General features: G+C 41.7%; 1 long non-coding RNA gene across 1 annotated transcript; it reads right to left on the bottom strand.

Annotated features, from left to right (window-relative positions):
- Positions 1-339: 339 nt before the first annotated feature.
- LOC129151470 (uncharacterized) lies at positions 340-4,705 on the bottom strand. The gene is made up of 3 exons (XR_008558160.1): positions 4,674-4,705; positions 2,504-2,622; positions 340-660 (listed from the first exon to the last, which is right to left on the bottom strand). It is a non-coding gene; the product is annotated as an uncharacterized LOC129151470 (long non-coding RNA).
- Between the last annotated feature and the right edge of the window lie 1,161 nt (positions 4,706-5,866).

Genomic DNA, 5,866 nt, shown 5'->3' with positions numbered 1-5,866 from the left:
GGAAGAAGCGCTGACATAAGGAAGATAATAAATGTTCTGAGATTTCATCACCACCGAAGAGCTCTCACACATTATTGCCAGGGCTTAGTTCTCTCTCTCTGATTCTTATGTCTTCTCTGGGATCATTTGGTTCTTGAGCCGCTAGGATTACTGACTGATTCCTTTTTGGTCATATTCTTTTTAGCTACACACAGACTCCTCTTTGTAATGAAAACCAGGTTTCCTGTTACAGTGTGCGTTACATTCAGGTAACATGTTGCCATCTGGAATGAGCAAGTGTCGAGTTTGAGTCATATTTTCCACACTGATGGCAAGCCTCCATGCTCCCTAAGTCTGGTGTTGAAGGGGAGACTAGGAAATAAAAAACTGCAGCTGGGTCAGAAAATGTATTTTCCACCCATAGGGTTAATTGGCTTCTGGGGGGAACAAAGACTTGGAGCTACTGTGGCTGCTTTCCCAGCAGCGGAGAGTAAGTGAACAGCCTCTAATTCACAATCAGTAGAGGCTCCTAGACATGCTGACTTCATCAGTGGAGGGTGGATTAATCTCCCCACCGGGCACGGTACTGGAGGGAAGCTTGGAAAAGTCATTGCATTTTCAGTGTCTCTAAGAACCTCATTTTGAGTTGCCTTCAAATATTCACAGAAGATCTTTAAGTTCCTGATTGAAAAAAAATTGAAAAGAAAACCATTACTAGAAATTATTTTCCTCAGGAACCAGTGTAAGTAGTAATAAATATTTGGGGGAAAGTCTAATAATGACAGCAAATGACAAAGTTCTGTGCCAGTGTTAAAATTATTTGTGCACACAGTAACCAGACGTGTTTTTTTTTGTTACCGAAAGATTGAGTAAACCTTAAAAATAGTTACGGGAAGGGACTAACACATTTAGAATTATTTTCCCTCTTGTTCATAAACAAGCATGAAGGAAAGAATGTTTGCATGGCTAAGATACACACACACACACACACACACACACACACACACACACGCAGATACACATACACACATGCGCATATATATATATATATATATATGCGCATATATGAAGGGTAGGGTGGGGGGAAGAATTGTTTTAAAAGTCTGGTAGTACTTTGAACATATCTACTTAGAAAGAAGGCAAAATTACCTTTTAGTGTGGAAAATACCTTAAGGTAGTAAACAATAAGGCCACTGAACATAGCTTAGACAGGACAAAGAATCACAGGAATTTGGCAGTGGCAATAGGAAGAGAAGACTCTTGAAGAAGGGAGAAACTGCCCTGGACAGGTGGCTCAGTTGGTTGGAGCATTGTCCCAGAACCAAAAGGTTGCACGTTCGATTCCTGGTCAGGACACATACCTAGATTTCGGGTTTGATCGCTGGTAGGGGCACTTACAGGAGGCAAATAATCAATGTTTCTCTCACATTGATCTCTCTCTCTCTCTCTCTCTCTCTCTCTCTCAACACTAAATAGGCATATCCTTGGGTGAGAATTTTTTTTAAAAAAAGAGGGTAGAGCCCTAACCAGTTTGGCTCAGTGGATAGAGCGTTGGCCTGCAGACTGAAGGGTCACAGGTTCGATTCCGGTCAAGGGCATGTACCTTGGTTGTGGGCACATCCCCAGTGGGGGGTGTGCAGGAGGCAGCTGATCAATGTTTCTCTCTCATCGATATTTCTAACTCCCTATCCCTCTCCCTTCCTCTCTGTAAAAAATAAAATAAAATAAATAAAAATATATTTTTAAAAAAAGAGGGTAGAAACTGGGAGATTTGAAGGACAGGCCAATAGGAAACATCATATGGTGCTGAATGGCTCAAGGGTTTTCCACAGAGTGATGCCTAGAACCGAATTTAGAGTTTGTTCTTAACAGGTGCTATAGTTATTCTCAGCTACTCCCCAACTTCCCAATTCAGTGCTCTGGTATTGAGCTTAGTGAGGAATAAAGAATTGGAAGAAGGAGGTCCTCAGACCCAAGAGCTGAGAGGGATGGGAGGAGCAGGCTGCGATGGAGGGTAGGAACAGGACAAAGCTCATTTCCTCAAGACGTATTGGAAAGTGACACCAGGAAATGGGGGTGGAGCAGAGGGAGGGCAGGGGAAACGCTCTGGGCACTCGTGCACTCAGGTGCCTTCCTTTGAGTCTGAAGCAAATTTCCAGTTGCCCTGTCACCACCCCCACCCCCAGGCTGCTGAAAGGTAAACAACTTCCTAGGGCTTCAGAGATTCCGCCTAGGCATGAAAAGGCTGAATGTTTGAGTGGCTTCGGAGAGGAGTTTGACCCCTAGAGGTTGATCACACCATATGGTAAAGGGGAGGGCTCAGGGAGGCAAACACAATGAAGAAACAGTCTGAAGTTACCCATTTCAGTCCCAGCCACTGGGTATTGGCACACAGGTTCCTGGGAGGGTCCAGAGGCATCTGCCTAGTTATATCCCAGCCTTCAAAGGCAAATGCTTTCCTGAGCTTGGAATGTGGTGCCATACAAATGCTGAGAGGGGATGAGCAGCCCCTCCCGCTACTCACAAGAGGGTTGGGAGTGATGGTGGGACAGGTCGGAGTTCCTTCTGTGTCTGGAGTGGGGATGGCAGTTCCTGATGAGATGAGATTCCTCTGCAGACGTGACTGCGGCCGGGAAACCAGACCTGTGGGAGGGAAAGTGGACCACCCCGAAGTGAAGTGGAGACTGAAAACTAGGAATAAAATCATGCCAGTTCACCCACACCCGACTGAGTCTCAGTGGAGTCGGGCCTCAGCTTTGGCACAGCTCCCCACGTGCTTCTGGTATTGGAAACGCGGAGTTGAACATGGAGTTGAGAATAGCACCATCCAGTCTCCACACGACACAATTTCCCTCTGGCCGCTCCTTCAATGAGACTGGGCGATGAAGCTGGCTTCTTTCTACTGCTTAGTTGCCAGCAGAGCTGTGGGTGTGCAAGCTCTCTTGCCAGCCCTAGCTGGTTGCAGGAAGTCCCCAACATTCCCCAAGGAGACTGATGGGGGTGTGTGGGAGGGTACTTATTAAGCAGCTGGTTTTTAAAAAAATCAAAACAGAACAGAACACGTTTTCATGTGTACTTTTCAATAAATTTTGGTAAAGTTATAGACACATATAACCGCCATCATAATCCAGATATAGAGTTTCCCATTACCCCCAAAATCCCCTTGTGTGCCTTCCAAGTCAGTCTCCCCTAACTCTTCAACCCAGACAACTACTGATCTGTTTTCGGTCACTATGGATTATTTAGTCATTCCTTATAAATGAAATCATCTAGCATGTACTCTTCTTTCACTCAGCTTTTTTTTAAAGATACATCTCAGTGTGTATTATTTCCAGCTAGTACTCCATTGTATGGAGAGGTCACAGTTTATCTGTTTATATGTTAATGGGCATTAGATTGCTTCCAGTTTTTAACTATTAGGTATAGACTAATGTTTTCATTATTTTTTGGGTAAATAACTAGGCATGGAATTGCTGGTTGTGTGGAAACTGTATGTTTAACTTTGTCCAAAGCTGTCAAATAGCTTTCTATTGCTCGAAGCAATTTACATTCTGACCAACGATATGTGAGAGTTCCAGTTGCTCCATATTTTCTCCAACACGTGTTACTGTTTGTCTTTTTTACTTGGCCATTCTAGGGGGTGTTAAGTGGTCTTTCACTGTGGCTACTGATGTTGAGAATCTCATCATGCTCTTACTAGTCATTTGAATCTTTTTTGTGTGTAGTGTGTGTTCAAATATTGTCTTCATTTGTTATATTGTTTTTTTTTAAAATATATTTTATTGACTTTTTACAGAGAGGAAGAGAGAGGGATAGAGAGTTAGAAACATCAATCAGCTGCCTCCTGCACACCCCCTACTGGGGATGTGCCCGCAACCAAGGTACATGCCCTTGACCGGAATCGAACCCGGGACCTTTCAGTCCACAGGCTGACGCTCTATCCACTGAGCCAAACCGGTTTCGGCTCATTTGTTATATTGTTTGTCACATTATTAAATTATAAGTGTTTTACCTTGTAAAATAACCCTCCTTGAGCTCCTTAGCTATTTCTTCTTATTCTTCATGCCCCGCCAGTGTGAGTCATAGCAAAGGCCCATCTCTTAGGGGAGAGCAGAAGATGTGAGGCAGCTAGACTGAACCATGTTCCAGGTTGCGTCGCCTCATGGACCTGTCAGTACTGATACCCTCCTTCCTCTGTCTATGAAATGGGGTAATGTCCTCTCTACTTAAAAATATTGGAGACAAAATGGGACAATTTGCTCTACAATTAGAGATATAAGATGTTTATAACAGTAGAATCATCACTTGATCTCAAAAACAATTTTCTTAAGAAAAACTTAAAATGAAGAGATAAAGCAAGAGAGAGAAAAAAATTTAACTTTATGGAGATATTATTTGTATGGGAATAGCTTCCATACATTGTTAGCCGCAACCTTCCTGCTCCTACCTACTGGCAGCCCCGTCACACCTGGGTTTGTGTGGAAGTAAATGTGAGCATCAGGAGCATCTGCTATCTAGGTGGCAATAAGGAAAAACAACAGTTATAATACATCCCCAAAGCAACACAAGCAAACCAACAACTAAAAAAAACTCTGATTACTTACATGATTAAGGATGGGTTTTATAAACAAATTACTTCAGAGCTAAGGAAGAAAATACAAGAAACCTGCTAGAAAAGCAGATACCCAATTTACTTTTCTTGGTAATCTCTGATAGTGGATTTCTTCACCTGCTGGACTCCATTGACATTTACAAACATACTGTAAAGTACAATGGGATGACTTTATAATTTTTTTGTTTAACTTTGTCTTATTTTGGGCCAGGTTAGTGTTTAAACCTAAAAGCCTACAAATATGCTAAATACACAATGATATAATTAGGAGCAATTACATGGATGCCTGCCGGCTTTTCTTGGGACACCTTTGTTCATGCCTAGAGCTGTCACCGTGTGGATGTAAATGAATTATTTTCTGGGAGTAAGAAGTGGAGAGAAAAACAACAAAAAACAAAGGACATCTCACTCATTGCTTTAACCTTGGGGGAACAGAATACATCTGGGTTTGGCATCTCTCTGAGGAAAAGAATATCTTGACACTTACATAGAGTTCTTGAAGAAAGCCTAGTATTTATTGGCAAAAAAAAAACACACAGCAAGATTCTGAATACATCTAAATAATTGACATAGCATTGAAATGCCTGATTATGGCAGACTGCACATCAGAACATAAATCATGCTGCTTGCCATGTGCAACACATCAGACATAAGTATGACTCCAGCTTATGTAATGAAACAACTTTTTTATGAAGTTTGTGCAGATAAATTAAAGCAGCATTGCTAAGAATTATGTATATCATTCAATTTTGAGAACAGAACTGAATGAACAGTCAGCCAAGTCAACTGGTCACTGTGTTGAATACTCAGGAACTCTACATGTTTCTCCTTTAAATCAGGAATGACTGGTCTGAATTCAGCATCTAATTATAATTACCCAGATTTGTTCTTAACTTTTTCTCCAACTGAAAGGTACTAGAAGGCCTTCTTGGGAGAAATTTTGCCTCCAGAATAATTTTTTTGTTCCCTATTGAGTTGCATTTTGTTAAAACATTCCTAATGTTGAAATTAGGATTCCTTTGATATCTCCTTCAGATTTTTTTTCTTCAAATAATTTAGGACAAAGATAAAGCAAAAGGCATCTTACTTTTCTCCTACTCATGTTACCTAAAGAAAAATTTCGGATGCTTCTCTCCAAGTGGCATTGTCTCAGAACCCAAGAAAGAGGGTTTCCTTTTCTTTCTGGAGTCTGTTATGGCCAGCACAGCTTGAGTCTGTGTGACAGGGAGAGGTACATCGAAAAATCTTCCAGTTGCCTGACTGGTTGGTTCAGCT

Source organism: Eptesicus fuscus, chromosome 14, assembly GCF_027574615.1.
Source record: "Eptesicus fuscus isolate TK198812 chromosome 14, DD_ASM_mEF_20220401, whole genome shotgun sequence".
Taxonomy (NCBI): domain Eukaryota; kingdom Metazoa; phylum Chordata; class Mammalia; order Chiroptera; family Vespertilionidae; genus Eptesicus; species Eptesicus fuscus.
The sequence above is the reverse complement of the archived record's forward strand: the minus strand, read 5'-3'. Positions and strand labels throughout refer to the sequence as shown.